Source organism: Bactrocera oleae, chromosome 5, assembly GCF_042242935.1.
Source record: "Bactrocera oleae isolate idBacOlea1 chromosome 5, idBacOlea1, whole genome shotgun sequence".
Classification (NCBI taxonomy): Eukaryota; Metazoa; Arthropoda; class Insecta; order Diptera; family Tephritidae; genus Bactrocera; species Bactrocera oleae.
In genome coordinates this window covers 27522832-27536735 of record NC_091539.1, presented here as the reverse complement: position 1 = coordinate 27536735, position 13904 = coordinate 27522832, and the positions used below count along the sequence as shown (strand labels likewise).

General features: G+C 37.3%; 1 long non-coding RNA gene across 1 annotated transcript; it reads left to right on the top strand.

Moving 5' to 3' along the window:
- Positions 1–285: 285 nt before the first annotated feature.
- Positions 286–1251, top strand: LOC118683572 (uncharacterized). The gene is made up of 2 exons (XR_011396632.1): positions 286–640; positions 772–1251. It is a non-coding gene; the product is annotated as an uncharacterized lncRNA (long non-coding RNA).
- The last annotated feature ends 12653 nt before the right edge of the window (positions 1252–13904 follow it).

The window sequence follows — 13904 nt, the reverse complement described above, 5'->3', positions numbered from 1 at the left end:
AAACTATAATCCAACGATTAAAAATAGTTTACCTATTTATAAATAAGTGTATTAGACTGTGATTTTGAGTTATTTTAAGAATATTTCAAATATATTCAAGCTAATTTTTTAATTACTACAAAATATCGAGATTAGCAACCTTGCGTTGCAAGAGATTGCTCTCTCACTCTCAGCTCTCTCGTTTCTACGGAAAAAATCCAATTTTCGCGGATATCCTACCGTACGGCGGACGGCGGATATCCTACCGTACAGCGGACGGTAAAAGCGGTGGTGACTGTTCATTTACATTGCGCTCTCATAAGAGAGCTGATTCGGTCGACGGTTTTGCGTCGGTGACTGTTTGTGCCATTATGTGAATTTATTTAGTCAGCGCTCAGGCAGCGTGTGTAGTCATAGTCACATACATAAAGTTGTATGTAATAAAATTGTGCATTTATATTTTATGCAGACAATAAATTTACTTGCTTGCTAGCACACACTGTTAAGTTTTATTGTTCACGATGCGCACCGGGATATGTCCAACAACGTCAAGTGCAGAACGCGTTTTTGCCAGCTGTTGTTTGTTGCTGCTTCTGCTACGTCATCTATCATCCGAAACGAAATCGCAAAAAAACTCGTAAAATAGAATAAAATAAATTTTGTATGAACTCAGTGTTAATTATAAGAGTAGTATAGACCCACCCTTACCATTAGTTTCAGTTTCTGCTGAAAAGTTTATTACGAATTAATTATGATAAATTTTCTGTAATCTAAATTTTCTAATCTTTACAGGGCTTTGGTGTGAATAATATATGAGGTTAAATAATCGGGAAAATTGCTATTAAACAACAAATGTGTATTCTTATGACAAAGTATCTTCACTCGAGCGTAGCCCCTTTGGTCTATATAAAACACTTCGTATTTTGAAGAGCCAAGCGTTAAGAGTGATGCATGACTTTTGTAAATAATAAGAAAGATGGATTAAATAATAATAAATTTTTTACAACTAGGGGAGTGTCAAGTTCGGGTAGAATCATACATAATAAATTGGTGTTTGTAGTGGCCATAGATTTATCCATGGTAGTGGCATCGCGGACTCGATAGACATGTGTCGATTGGCCTAGAAAATATGTACTGTAAGACTGGGTTCACATGAGGGAACCTTTGTCGTCCAAATTGATTTTTGTAAACGAGAGGATGCTCCTTTTGACATTATTTTCATGATTGAAATAGCGCTCAGTTTTAAATAAATATTTATATTTTGTTTGAAAATTTGAATTTTATTATCTACTTTTTGTATGTAAAATGCCAATATGCATATTACTATACTATGTAGAAATATTTTAGAAAAGGATGAACAGAGATAAAAATTAACTAATCAAAAATTTTTTTGTACATGAAGCGTACAAGGATTTGAGAATGTGATATGAAGAAACTGCAGAATATTGACCGACTCAAATTGGTAAACGTATTGAGCGGCACCAAATGAGAATTTGCCGATAATGAGCGACAAAAACAGTTATCTAACAAGAATAGAAAGGTATTTTTATAGCGCATTTAAGCGTAAGCAGTCTCTAGTCACTATTTGAGACATTTTGAAGTAAAGTCTCAATATGTAACAAGTTACAAAATACTGTCTGAAATTTGTCACCTGATAGTAAGCAGGTCACTAATAAAAATTCTTGTTTTCCATATTGAATATACTGACACTTCACTTATAGAGATCAACGTATGTATATATTAATCGATCGTCGGTTTTTATATTTGGAAAGCAACTTAAAAATGTAAATATAAAAAAAAAAATAGATTTAAAATACAAATAAATTTCGGAACTATTGTGATTCAAAGTCAACATTTTATTTTTATTTTTATTGGTAATTATGCTTTTTGACTGCATTATATAAAATTTAATATTTGTTATCAACATTTAATTTTCAAAAGTGCTGAATTCGGATATTAATTAGGGTTAAATTATAATAACGTAAATTGTTGAAACTTCTCTGTGATGTTATTAATTTCTAAATATATATTTATTTTATATAAAAATTCAGTACTTTTGAAAATAAAATGTCGATAACAAATATCAAATTATATATAATAGCGTGGGTAAAAAAGGAATATTTTTTCCGCTTGGTACTCTGAAAAATTGGTTCTTAGACACCAACACCAAAATCTCTTGAGCTCTTAATTGTAACGGTAAGGCCTCCGCCTTAAAGTTTTTGATTTGTTTCTTATTATCAGACAGAAAAATTTATATCTCACCTTCAACGAATTGAAAAAATATCTCGTTTCAGATTTTATAGGAAATTTAATGCTCTACAAAATGGTCTTATACGATTGTTTCGTAAAACTAACCGTTTAAAAGATATTAACGGTTGAAGTTTACTTATTTTAAGGGAATTTGAAATTGAAAAACAAAATCATTTTAAATTGCAAAACTCACAGTTTCAAAAACCCCCTAATATATGTATATATGTCATATCATACTTCTGGTGATACGAATTTTTTTATCTGATAATAAGAAAAATTAGAAAACTGTAAGGCGGAGGGTCTTGCCGTTGCAATTAGAGCTCATAATTGAACAGATTTTCATAGAGCTGTCCTATTTTGCAGTGTCCTAAGCAAAAAAAAATATTTTTTTAGTCCCCCTAATATATATGTATATAACAGGTGATCCAAGTAAAGGTACTTTTTTCATTAGCCTTTTATTAATAGATCTCGCGTGAGTCGATGAGTATTTTTTGGCATTTCATCATGTGAAGACTTATGTCTTAACAACGTTAATAAATCGTTAAACTTTATTACGAAAATTCACATTCTGTAAAGAACGTGTTTCGTGCGCTTCGCCCAACTTTTGGTGAACATAATTGGATAATATTCGACCGAATAGACCAGGTTTAGCACGCAGTAAAGAAAATATAGCGGCCGTAGCTGAGAGTCTACTCGAAGACTGTGGAGAGTCGATTCGGCGCCGTTCGCAGCAACTCGGACTGACAAATGGAACGACTTGGCGCATTTTGAGTCGAGATTAAATAGAAAGCGTACAAAATACAGCTTCGGTCTATAGGCTCTTGAAAAGTTCCAAGAAGATCCGACGTATTCGAACCAAATTTTGTCCACCAATGAGGCCCATTTCTGGCTCAATGGGTAACTTGCCGGATTTGGGACGAATAGCAACCTGAAAAGATTCAAAAGCTGTCATTTCATCCTGAAAAAACAACGGTTTGGTGTGGTTTGTGACCGGTGGAATCATCGGTCCATATTTCTTAAAAAATTATGCCTGTGAGAACGCAACCGTCTCCTTTTTGATTGAACATTTAGTCATCTTTTGTATTGATCAACCCCTTGAGACGTGTTCGACTAAGAAAAGGACAAATTTTTATTCAAAGGAGTGTTAAGCATCCCCAAAAAGTACAATTCATATTAAATAAACGCCAGCTACATATGACAAAACAATTAGGGTATTCACAAGGTGTCATATTGTGTCATATCGTCGTATTGTCTTATTTTTGTATGACTGTCATACTCGTATCAACACTGTTGTTGTTTCCCATACAAAATTGAAATACGACAAATAAATCACGGCATGTTTTTTGAGTGTGCTATTCTATCAGCTGTATATGTTTAATTTTTTTATTGTTGACGTTTAAGTGTCTAAAATTAATAAATTAAATAAATTTCGTCAATTTCTTTAATAATATGGAAGGAAGCCACGAAATTCAGGTAAATTATGCTGAATAAAAGTAAAATAAAAAAATATTTTGTTGTTTCTGTGGTTACAATGTGAACCAAAATGCCGCTGTTTCAACATAAAGAAGCTTTAATTTTATTTTTGTCACATTGCCACCTGGCATTTTTGTATTCTTAATATTTCATTACCAGATGGTGAAGTGTAGAAATATTATTTGTCCCAAAAGTCGCTACCCACACTTTGGAAAACATAAACAGTTTTTTTTTGAACGCTCTGTATGTGCACTTCTCCAATAATAATTATAAGGATTTGACAAGGTTAGATAATGCATAATTGTATGCATTAATTGCTTAATAGTACAATACAAAGTTATATGCAGATGAACATTGCCATATAACTTCATTCATACATACTATTAAAAAATACAAATCATATTTCGTGCATATTTAATATTTTTACCGAAATATCGATCTCTCTGTGACAGTTTATTAATAAAACTCAGAGAGAATATTTTCCTGGTAATAATGTGACCTGTGTTAAGTCTAATATAAAGATATTTAAATTTCTGCTTGATTTGATATCATATATTTATATCGGTCCATAGATATCTTAATGAAAGTCTGACAGTATCTTTTTCTGGCAAAAATATGTTGTGATGCTAAAAATAGATAAAGTCGGTTCAATATTACCCCTAACCCTCATATACATACTTAATATAAGAATTTCACACGTCTGGTTGGCTTTGAGCTGTATACATATACCGGTCGCTATATAAGATATTTTAACAAAATTGCATCTACGTAGACAGCCAAGCAGCAATCAAAGCAATAACTTTGTTTCACATGTCGGCCATAAGTGTCTTGGGAGGTAGGGCAAGAAAGAGCAGTGTCGCCAGGAACAAGTGACTTCGCTTCTACTGGGTGCCAGGTCCCAAAGTGGTGGCAATGAGATAGTGGACGAGATTGCCAAGAGTGGTGTATGGCTGTCATCCGATGACGTGATCGACATTAGTAACCCGTGCATTGTTTTTACGACGATCTGGATAAGATCATGGCAAGAAAGATTTAAACGCCATGGAATAATCTACAGCCAGCAGAATGAGGCTGACGGATCAACATGACTGCTGGCAATGTCAAGAGGAATTCATCAGGGAAACAATGGAACATCTCTTGTGCATTTGTCTAGCATTCAAACTTCAAATATTCATCCACACAGGATGAGACATTGGAACAGGTATCCATAGTGAGGGCTCATAATCTATTGAAATTCGCGTCAATCGCTGGTATACTGAAGGATAGCTACTTCTCATGAACTACGTAACGGTACTCCATTTGGCATCGTTAAAGGCCAAAATTGGTTTATGCGTGGCTCACTAGCCAACAAGACTATTCTAACCTAACCTAATTGAACATATAATATCGGATATACTATATTGCAGTTTAATGTCGAAAATGTGGGAAATCGATATGCGCATTACCCCAGCTGCCATAATAATAATAATAATAATAACCCAACGATTACCCTCCTCCCGCCCAACCGACGCGAGTCTTTTTAATTTTGAAAAGTGAGTCAGATAAGTCAAATGTGCTGGAATGAGAATTAAAATCATGACATATACGGCGGAATGGCTCGTTTAGTTCAAAATTTGATCTACAGGATTTTAGCAGTAAAGGTCTAAACTGCCTCGAAAAGCGAACCGGGATATTAAATTTAATTTCAGACAGGAGAAAAGAACTGCAAACAGTTCCATTCAAAATTTTCACTAAGAATATTATGCCAAACATTTCCCTACGACTAGAAAGTGTAGGTAGATTAATAAGTTTTAAACGACTAGTGTATGGAGGTAGACTTACCCTAGCATCCCATCGGAAATGCGCTAAGACGAAAAGTAAAAATTGTTTTTGAACTGATTCTAACTTGTCAGAATGGATTTGGTAGCTAGGGTTCCATACAACAGAGCCATATTCCAATATAGGTCTAACCAAAGTTGTATAAAGTGTTTTAGTAATATACGGATCTCTAAATTCTTTAGACCAGTTTTGTTTAACACTGAGGACAGCTTTTGCTTTCAAGACCATGGTATCAATATGAAGACTGAAATTAAGCTTAGGGTCCATATTAACTCCTAAATCAACATAGTTAAAAACTTGCTCTAGAATATGGTGTTTTATTACATAAGAAGAGTGGTGCACAGATCTACGGGAAAAGCACATCATCTTACATTTATTGAGATTCAATGGCAAATTATTTCTATCACACCATGCAACCAAATTGTTTAAGTCTGTTTGCAACAGACACCTTTCCTCAGTTGAAGTGTATGATTTAAAAAGCTTTATGTCGTCAGCGTATAATAAAATTTTTGAGAATTCTATTACTGAAGAGATATCGTTATTGAGAGATGAGAGATACAAAAAAATATTATTTAAGAATCTATACTTAAATTAAGAAACGAAAAGATAAGAATTCATAAGTTAATGTAATTGAAGCAAAATTTAAAAAAAAATTGTAAATTACCAAGAAAACTTTATAATTAAGTGTGAAAAAAAGTATTCAGTCAATGTAGCTTAAATTTTAAGGAAAATTTGTCGAAAAGAAATATTGTTAATTAGATTAAATTTTTGCATGCCATCTGATGCAAAATTCACCGAAGTGAAGGGGGAGTGTGAGAACTAAATATCCAAACGGAATTTAGCCCACTCGGGCGGACATCATCACCACAGGACCTAAAACGTAAGTCATCCTAAGTCACTTAGCACCCCCAGAGCGCGGCAGAGTAGAATACGCTATCGTATAATAGCTATTCAACGGAAGCGCGGAAAGGCGGATGACGTTACTGCGGTAAGTCGATACTCTGGCAGGCATTTCACTCCTTAGCGTGCAAAGGCTGGAAGTCACGCGTGAAGTGGGTAGTGAGTCGATCCTCTGACCTGCTCCACGCTTGGCATCGCGGCCGCTGCCACTGCCCTCCGTAATTCCGCGTGATAGTCACGCGCTAACGGGCCACGTAAGCCGCTACTCTGTCATGGCGCTATCATCCGGTACACCACTACAACGCGGAAGACACCATTTTGTAATTGGAAATTGAATAAAGTACGATTTGTAAGAAGAGCCCCACAGTTTACAAATTTATTGTAACGAACCCTGGACACGGCGAGTATACCTCAGCAAATCACAAGAAGCAGGGGCAGTAAAAAGCTTCGTTACAATATCTCTAAATACAATACGGGACAAACTTCAGAGATCTGGCATCAAACGCATCGTACTGTAATCAAACCCTGCAACTTGCAAGCATCAAAGCCAGGAATATATGTTCAGGTGTTGGCAAAACTTTTTATATTAAAAAATGTTGTGAAAAAATTCAAAATTCATTATTCGCCGAAATCGTGAATGGAATGGATAAGTTTAGTATCTTATTAAGATGCATTACATGTATGTAGGCCATGACTCATTTTTTCGCTTCAGCTAAAATTTTATAAAAACATCTTCAAATGTTAAATATGTGATATAAACTCAACCGAAGAGGCTAAATTTAATATATTGAGTTGATGTGCAAAACGTTAACCAGAGGATCGGTATTAATTATGTTAGGGATATAAGGTATACCATTCTTAAGAAAATTTATTCACTTAATTTCATTAAAATATCATCTATTTTGACCAACCTGAACAGTTCAAAGTCAGGTGGAAAATCACTATACAGGATATATTGAAAGCATGCTTCCTACTGGAGGCTACATATACTGGAGAACATGTTTTCAAGGGATTTTATAAATAGTCTTATATAACTCACACACTGAACGACATATTCGTCCTAAGGTTTGGTAGAATAACGAAAATTATTATATATGTATGTATATTGTATAACATAATTTCATATATTTTTGTCATCTTACTGTAATATTGTACATGTATCCAATATCATACTGAGATATTTTACATTTTGACCGATATATGCATCCGGTATAAAGCCAACCGTAAGTTTGAAAATCTTAGGTATATGGGAATAGGAAGAAAAAATTAGTTTAATTCAGGTTCCTTAGATAACATCATCATCACCGTAACAACATATAATATAAGGAATAAAGTCAACCGGATGTTTGGAATTCCTGATATTAGTTATATTGGGGCTAGCGCATGTTTTCACCCGATTTTACCCATTTTAGGCGCAAAAATGCACCATTATAAGAAAAGCACAGGCACTAAATTTTAGTTCGAAAATATTTCGGTAAGAAAATTTCGTTAAAAAGTCAACCATCGACGCTGGAGTCCACATCATCGGTATAACGGGAATGGGACAGTTGTGGCCAGAATTTGACAGTTTTTATACTTTAGATGGCATATCTTAAAGGCACACGTTTTGCAAAGTTTTGTTTCGATATATTAATTAGTGCTTGATTAGTATACGGGATGGTCAAAAAATTATATAGAATTTAAATTGGTGTTTTATGGGAAGTAGGCGTGGTTGTAATCCGGTTTCGCCCATTTTCACACCATAACTTGGGCATGTAAGGATGTTACTTGTCAAATTTGGTTGAGTAGATCTCTAGATATGGGTTTTCCCCTAAAAGTGGGCGGTGCCACGCCTATTGTCCAATTCTTTTGTTGGCTCCGATAAGGCTTAATTTCCTCCCAATGACCTAATAAATCTCTCTTCTCCTTGCCCTCAAGGTGATAAGCCGTCAACTTTCAAAGAACTCAATTCCCCAAAAGCTCTATCTAATAGTAATAAGTGTCTCACAATTCCAGAGGCTCCCCCTATTAACTTAGTAGCATCAGTTAATAATTTGATTTTGAGTTATTCCACCTAAAAGGTCTATGTTTATTTCGAGACTTGCCAAAGATATCTTGGTGGAGGACATTAAATCTTACATTTCGTCACGTTTAAAAATCGATGATATCAATATCCGTAAATTTTACTTCAATTATGATAGAAGTATATCATCGTTTAAAATAGACGTATCTCTTGAAACATTCAAAAAGATCTTAGATAGTTCATTCTGGCCACCTGGGGCTTCTGTACGTGAATTTAAACCTAAACATAGAAGTCAAACTGAGGAAAACATTGTTAAATTACCAAAAGCAACCACCGATATAAAAAACTGATTTGTAGAAATTCGCTAAGCATTTATTATCAAAATGTTAGAGGTCTTAATACAAAATTAACCGACTTGTATTTGAACAGTTCCAATTTTAATTTCTATATAATTGGATTTTGGTTAAAACCTCACATTTTTGATAATGAGATTTTAAACAGCGAATTTCAAAATTGATCGACTGAACAGAATCGGTGGAAGTGTTCTATTTGCCGTGCATTCCTCTATCCCATCTGAAAATATTCTTGTTTCAGGGACCGACTCATTTGAATTTAAATGTATTAGAGTCTATGTTAATAGTTGCTTTATTTATTTAACCCTATCTTATATACCACCCCATTCGGACTTATCTGCATACATGCAGCATGCTTCTTTAATAAATAGTGCTCCCTCGATGGCAAATAATGCAGATTCAATAATTGTATTAGGTGATTTCAATTTACCGTGTGCTTCGTGGAAACCTTTCGATGACTATATCGTGCCGATTTGCAATCGGTCATGTTTTAATGAGTTTTTCGAAAAAATGTTCGAGTTGGGTCTGAACCACATTAATTTGATTCCGAATAAATTTGGTAAATGCTTAGATTTAGTATACGTTGATACCTCTTCAAAGTGTTCCGTTATTCAGAGTAATCCTCTTTTTCTACCAGAAGACGCATATCATCCTCTTTGGAAATATCTGTCGAAATCTCAGGCAATGTACGGGATAATAATCATCAAACTTCGTGCTTATGTACTCGGTTTAACTTTGCAAAAGCTAATTTTAAAAAGTTAAATACAGAACTTTCTACAATAACATGGCCTAATTATAATGGTGACATTGAATGGAGTGTCTCTCATTTTAATAACCATATTATGAAATTATTTGAAAAGTATGTATCTACTAAAGTAGTAAATTAATTTTGATGTCACTCACCGTTCGTACAAATAAAGCGAAGTGCAGAGGCGGGTGCTCGATATAAAGCGATGTGGTCGTAACCGAATCGAAATGCTAAAAAGCGGGCGGGATCCGTCTTTTAGTCCCTTATATATCTGCTGATGTCTTCACGGTGGTGTGATCGGTGTTAAATTGTATTTGTGTGCGTGTTGGTGCATGGTGTAGTGATGTGGAATGTATGGTATGTAGGTGTGGAATGTATGGTAAGTAGGTGTGGTGATGTGGATGCGAATTGGTGTAGTGTGACAGTGTCTTACGGTGAGGGGGGATTGAGTGGTCATTTAAGCATCCCGGCCCCCCTAGGCAAATTATTAGCCTAGTAGTCGCTGCAGCTGTTGTAACGTTGACACAACGCTGCTCAGACCATTGGAACGACGTGGTTGCGGTCTAGGCTGTCGACGCCGTGGTGTTACATTCCGCGGGTGTACCGCACGAGTTGAGGGTCGAGGTCCTGTTGCGCGGATTCGCAGAGTAGGTGGCCGACCAACGTCGCGCCTCGAGGTGCGATGAAGTAGTGTGTGATGTGGTTTGCTGCAAATTTGGCACAGACCCGTGGACACACACTCTTGAGTCCCATGCGTGTGCGATAGGCAGTTTAGACAGTGCCCGTGTGCCTGGGCAACTTGCTGTCGTTGCAACGGTCGCATACTTCTAAAAATCCCACAATGTTGCAGGCGATGTGGGCGCCGACAAATGGGACATCGTATATGATGTGCCTCTGAAGGCAGCGATGATAGCGTCGGTGAAGTTCGCGTGCCACCGCGAGGAACTGGTGCTGACATCGGGGTCGTTGCAGGTGCGCTTGCAGGGGCAGTTGCAGCCGCAGATCGGGGTATTGGGGTAGGCCCCGTGCAGGGCACGTTGGTAGCCGACCGCACAGTTGGCGTGGGAGTAGTTGGCGTATCCACATCCATGTTAATCTGTATGAAAGAGTTGTTTAATTATGCAGATCTGTCATATAAAGGATATGGATGATCGTGCCACGTTATGTGGCATGAATGGGTCATCGTATTGATCGACCATTTTTTTTATTAGTTATTTGTTATTTTAACGGGTTTTCTGTTTTTTGCTTCTTGATTATTTTATTGTATTGCGGTAGTATCGGTTGATTGTTTGCGATTTGCTGTGTCGCAATTATCGGCGGTTGGGAGAAAGCATAGCTTCACGAGCGGTCTGGTTACCATTCCGCCTTGTGTACGAAGATCAACCACACGTATGTGACCGTCGGAGCCGTAATGTAGCTTTTCTATGCGCCCAAGCCGCCATTCGGTAGGGGGTAGACAATCATCATGGATGAGGACACAATCTCCAAGTTTTGGTGCTTGTTCAGGAGTCTTCCAACGGTATCGTTTATGGAGATCCTTTATGTATTCTTCTTTCCATCGACGGCTGAAATCGTGATGGAGAATTTTAATTCTTTCCCAGCGATTTAATAAGGATAGCGACTCCACGCCTGGCTCAGGTATGGCCAGAATGGGTGTTCCTTTGAGAAAGTGCCCTGAAGTTAAGGCTGGGAAATCGGAGGGATCTTGCGAAAGGACTGTAAGAGGCCGTGAATTGAGAACGGCTTCAATTCGAATTAATAATGTCGTGAATTCTTCGTAATTGAATTTGTAATTTCCAGCTACTTTTTTGAAGTGGGATTTGAAGCTTTTTACAGCTGATTCCCATAAACCACCCATATGAGGAGCGCTTGGGGGGATGAATTGCCAATTAATGCCTTGGGGCGCGTACTTTTGTACAATCTCAGGTGAGATTTGTTTGATAAAGTCCACAAATTGTTTTTCGGTGGCTCTTTGAGCGCCGATAAATGTTTTACCATTATCGCTCATTATCTTCGATGGAAAGCCGCGTCGACCGACGAAGCGGGCAAATGCCGCAAGGAAAGCCTCTTTCGTCAGATTAGTACAAAGCTCAAGTTGCACTGCTTTTGTCGTAAAACAGACAAAAACAGCCACATAGCCTTTCATCAGAGTGGGAGACATTTACATGGACGCCTTTCTATGAACTTGAGCATATAAGCGATTACTCTGAGGGCTCGTGGGAACGATGAAAATCGTTCGAGGATGTCAGTATCATCCACTGTTGTGTCAAAAGAGTAGATTTTTCGACTTTCTGGGGCAATTATATTGCGCATGGGCGATTGTGGCCAAGAATCGGGAGATTCTGTTAACCATCGGGGGCCATTCCACCAGAGGGTGGTGGTGGCAAGATGCAGGGGTTTGCATCCTCTTGTACCTAGATCAGCAGGATTGTCAGCACTGGCTACATGTCGCCAAGTGGCTGATCCTACTAGGTCAAGGATTTGAGATGTTCGATTGGAAATATACGTCTTCCATGCATGTGGTGGTTTTTCTAACCAGGCTAGTACGATTTCAGAATCGGACCACAGATATAGTTTGTATTTTGCCATGTTTAAATGCATTCGCACAATAGATACTAGTTTGGCTAGTAGTAGCGCTCCACACAGTTCAAGTCGTGGCAGACTTATTGTTTTTAACGGAGCTACTTTTGATTTTGCTACTAGTAAGTGGCTTGTGGTCGCAATGTCGCTTTGTGTGCGAACATATATAGTTGCGCAATATGCCTTTTCAGAAGCGTCACAGAAGCCGTAAAGTTCGACTTTGTGCTCTGGGGCATAATTTACCCATCGTGGGATTTGTATTTGTGAGATATCGTTTAGATTGTTTGCAAACTGGGACCACTTTTCTAAACGAAGTGGTTTTACTTGTTCGTCCCAGTCGGTTCCATCTAACCATAATTCTTGTATTAGAATTTTCGCTTGTATCATAACTGGCGAAAGCCATCCTTGTCGCTTCGTTATGGCGGATAATGCAGATATTGACTCTGTAGTGTATGAAAACTGGTCAGATATCGCATTCCATTGGATTCCCAGAGTTTTTGTTGTACTTTCCTTTTCGAATTTAAGGAAATTAGTATCCAACAGATTTTCTTTAGGTATGTCCTTTCAGATATTAGGGTGGTTCACCGTTATCTTTTTTAACGAAAACCTTGCGGTTTTGATGGCTTGTGTCACTTGAGCAAGTGACTCGTATGCTTGTGAAAGAGTATGATTTCTAGGCAGGATATCGTCTACATACGTTTGAGTTTTTAACACTTTGGTTGCCAGAGGAAATTCTGACTTTGTGTTTTCTGCCAGTTCGTGGAGTGTTCGAATGGCTAAATATGGAGCACAGTTGACGCCAAAGGTTACTGTTTTTAGTTTATAGTCGCGTAGTGGACTATTGGGAGATTTTCGGAAAATAATTCGCTGAAAATCTTGATCGTCTTTATGTACGACTATTTGCCTATACATTTTTTCGATGTCTCCGTTAAATACGTATTTGAATATACGCCAATTTAAAATGAGTAGCATTAAATCTGGTTGGAGCGTGGGTCCCGTAAATAGGATATCATTTATGAAATTCCCCGAGCTGGTGGATCTTGATGCATTGAAGACAACTCTTACTTTAGTTGTTTTTTTTGTCTGGCTTTACCACTGCATGATGCGGCAAGTAAAATGAGTGGTATTTGCCGTTGATGATTTTTTCGCATGGACTTACTTCCTCCATGTGGTCTAAATGTAGATATTCTTCCAACACACCATCATATACTGGTTTGAGTTCGCCTTTTTTAAGTAGGTTTTTTTCCATACTTTGAAACTGCTGTATTGCAGAGGTGCGAGAGTGACCTAAGGCGATTGTGTTGGGAAATTGTTGTTTTAGTGGTAGTCGTACGACGTACCGACCATTATCTGATCTAGTTGTTGTGGCTTTGTAAAAGTCTTCACAATACTGATCTTCTGGGGTTGTAATTGAAATGGGAGGGAGTTCTTCTAACTCCCAAAAATTTTTAATTGTGAATTGAGGTATTCGTTTGAGATTTCCTCAACTTGAGTGGTCATGGTGGTAACTGGTTCCATAACTAGTCCACTTAGGATCCAACCAAAAATAGTATTTTCTGCCAATAGTGTGTTTGAAATTTTCTCAATACCTTCGAGTATTATCTGTGGTATGAGATCGCTGCCTAATAGAAGATCTATTTGAGCAGGAGTGTTGCAGTTGGGATCCTATCCTCCTATCCGTTTTGCACTACTCTTCCGCCCATTCCTGTAATTTCAAAATTGGCAGCTCTCCTCGGTGTTCGATGAAGACGACTGCTGTGGGTAGTAGTATCCTACTTTGGTTTTCGCTGTGTAGCGTTTG